Genomic DNA, 3,477 nt, shown 5'->3' on the forward strand with positions numbered 1-3,477 from the left:
GAATGGCACAACGGGTGTGTGTTGGGACCGTAACCCAAAAGAGAGACCATTCTCTCCTATTCATTCAACGTCGTGTTTCGCAGCTTTCCCGGATAACGGCGCTCTGTTCTGCACCTTGCCTTCTCATCTGCTTCCCAAAAAAGCTTCGACATAAATATTTCACAATGATATACTGGCCCAATGTGTACAGTTGAGTTGACAACCTCTGAGTGGTCTCCTGTTCTCTGTCTCCTATGTTGAGGAGGGCAATGCTTGTCACTGGTCACTCGGGTGTCAGAGAAAAGTTTCGAAACAGTGGAGGGAGCCCGGTTCCTGGGGACGGGACAAACAGCAGCAGGGAGACAGAATGAGAAGCAGCTGTTCTGGAAACTCTTCGTCACTTGCAATTCTTAGAGCAATGTCAAATGTATTTCACACTGAGGAAGTCTCAGCTGGCTCAAGAGGTGTGTGGTGGATGCGGAAAGAGCCGCTGCTTGGCTTGATGGTCTAGGGGCATGATTCCCAGGTAGAGTCTTTAATTGTGCAGACTTGGGTGCGGTCCGGGTTTCAAATCCTAGACGGGACTGCGTCTCTTGACTTGATTTGTGCAAAAATGCCCCATTAATTTTCTCAAAAAGCACCTTCGTTAAACGAGGTTGGGCTCCCTGGAGGACCAATGGGACAGAAAGCAGCGAAGTGAAATGATTGGAGATAGCGTTGAATAAGTTGACGTGAGTGGTGCAGTGTTTGAGGGATGTCAGCGATGAGGGTCGATTGGAAATTTGCGACAGCTCTCTTCGGGGTACAGAAGTTTGAATACTGGCCCGCTTGAAGCTTTTCAAGTCATGCGAAGTCTAGACAGAGAAAGTAATGTCATCAACATGTTCCCACGCCTGAAAGGATCGGCAACGATTCGCCAGAGATTTAAAGTCATGAGGAAAAAACCAAAAGTGACATCAGGAAGAATGCTTTCGTACAGGGAGTGGTTGAGGTCAGCAAATCCCTAACTGACACTGACAAAGAGGCAGATTCATTAGACGCAAACGGGAATTCGGTGGTCATGTTTAAAGTAACAATGTGCAGAATTACATGGAGAAGGCAAGAGAATGATACGAATAGAGACCCACGTTTACTTACTGTGTCGACCCAGCAGAGCAAAGGTGGGCCGCATGGCGTCTATTCAGAGTGAAATCACAAGAGAATGTGGGAAGTTAGAAAAAGTTTACATTTACACAGCCTCCATACGTCTGCGCAACAGCTTATAAGACGACAGCAGTGGAGATCTTTGACATCAGTCTGGAACGTGCATGCCTCGCGCCAGACGAAAGGCTGAAGAGACCTGTGGAGCGGCATGTCGAGCGTAGGTGCAGAGTGGCGCAGCGGGAGAGTGCTGGGCCCATAACCCAGAGGTCTTTGGGTCGAAACCGTCTTCTGCTGTTGTTCAGTGCCTCCTTGAGCGACCTTCGTTTGTGATGGTACTCTGTTCAGCATCTTGCCTTTCAAACGACCTCCTGAGCGTCGAAATGCCCCGTATCATCCCGAGCATGTCGCGACTCTCACACCGCTCAAGTAGCGCTTTTTTGGAGGTCTGAGTGGTCTTCTGTTCTCAGCTGCTTCGGGAGGTGGCTGTACCCATGGCTGGTGGCGCGTTAGTCTGGGATATGATTCTAGCTTTGGGTCTTCGAGCATATGCAGCCGTGTGACAGTTCCCGGGTTCCAATCCCAGGCGAACCATCATTCCTTAAATTGACCTGAGCAAAAATGCCCGATGAATTTTCTCAAAAGCCGCTTCGTTAAATAAGATCGGACTGCCTGAATTAGAGACGGCGTGGAGCTGCCATTGCAGTGAACACGGCGAAGGGAAACACGTGTTGAAAGTGAGAACAAGTATTGCAGATTTTTCGCCCACGCAATCCGTGTCTGAATGAAACCTCCACCTGTATTACGCTCAATTCTGAGGGTGATACTTTAGGAAGCGGAGAAGTGAAGTAATTGTTGAACCAGCAGATCTGAGGTGGGCTGCGTAACCTCAGTCTGCGCATTTTGTCATTCTGAGTGAAATCGGAGTTGGACCAATAGAACGTAGGAAATATGACAACGGATATATTCTGCCCAACAGGATACTCCATCACATCAATGAAGGTGTTTTGACATCATTCTCGAAGGTACATGACACAATGCAGATTCAAAACGGAGTATTCCTTTGAATCACTGAGTAATTTGTTTACAGTTATTCAGTTGAGGTGAGCGGAGTTGCGCGTTTGGAGCCACTCCAGTTGATAGTTCGAAGCCGTTTTCTCCTGTGTGATAGCCCCATCAGCACTCCAATTTGCTGTGCTTCCAGTCAGTAGATGCAGATTACTATCCCATACTGATACACAGGCCACGATGACCCAGCTGTGGTGTCAAGCTTGTGAAGGGCTGAGTGCTCTTCTCCTGTTTTCTCTCTGGCTGCTATGATCCGAATCATCAAACCTCTCTTCTCCGAGATAGGAATAAACTGGTGAAGGTGAAACACATCAGTTGTGGTATGATCCATGCGCAGGAGGCCCTGCAGTAATTCCCCCCGCTGTTTCACACAGCAGCATCCTCTCGGTGAATTACACTTGGCAAAAAAATCGATTGAACCAAATCAGTGTCCGCCATTGGATTTTCCTGACACCGTTTATAAAATTCAGGCTCACCGTTAATGTGGAGAGGGGCCGTCAGACTGTCGTTTCCGCTCCTTCTGTTGAATAAAGATAATTTTAACTGTGTCCAGTGAGAGGAAAGGATTTGCTTTTGGTGGGAAGCATTTCTATCTGAACTCGCTGTCTCTCCCCTGATAGATTGAAACATAAAGCTGGGAGTCTCTGGATTATGTTGTGAAAATATCGGTATTGTGTTATTCACACCGCGCTGTCACCAACTGAACGAAGCGGCTGCCCAGAGGGAGACGGCTGTGTTTAAATCCCGTGATGAACTGGGGGAGCTGAGCATTTAGCCAAACAATGAGCACACCACCTCCCTGACACAGTGTTCACAAATCAAACTGACAGCAAAGCTTCACGTGTGATCGAAAGTTTCCGTCAAGAAGATTTGACTCAACAGGTATCCGGATTGAACGTGCTCCTTTCTTGATTTGAAACGTAAGAAGTTGACGTCAGTGAGCCTGACGTGATTCGAACACGCAACCTTCTGATCTGGAGTCAGACGCGCTACCGTTGCGCCACAAGCTCACGGATGACCTACTAGCTCTATTCATGCTTAAGGGAGGTGATCGCACTGCAATGATTTTACGTTGTGAGGAACAACGGAGATCAACAGTTCATGTCTGTTCTGTCTCTCCCCCTTCTCCTTCTGTCTCTCGAAACAATTTCCAACTTTACCTCACTAAAAAGCTGAAAGAACTGCGGATGCTGTATATCAGAAACAAAAAAAAACAGGAGTTGCCGGTGACCCTTCCACAGAACAGATGGTGATTGGGAAAACGTTGGTTTATATGCAGGAAATATTGTG

At 47.6% G+C, this 3,477-nt stretch overlaps 1 non-coding gene across 1 annotated transcript; it reads right to left on the minus strand.

Annotated features, from left to right (window-relative positions):
• Positions 1-3,125: 3,125 nt before the first annotated feature.
• Positions 3,126-3,197, minus strand: trnaw-cca (transfer RNA tryptophan (anticodon CCA)). Its single transcript has one exon. It is a non-coding gene; the product is annotated as a tRNA-Trp (tRNA).
• Positions 3,198-3,477: the final 280 nt, after the last annotated feature.

The sequence above is a fragment of the Chiloscyllium punctatum genome, chromosome 36, assembly GCF_047496795.1.
Source record: "Chiloscyllium punctatum isolate Juve2018m chromosome 36, sChiPun1.3, whole genome shotgun sequence".
Taxonomy (NCBI): domain Eukaryota; kingdom Metazoa; phylum Chordata; class Chondrichthyes; order Orectolobiformes; family Hemiscylliidae; genus Chiloscyllium; species Chiloscyllium punctatum.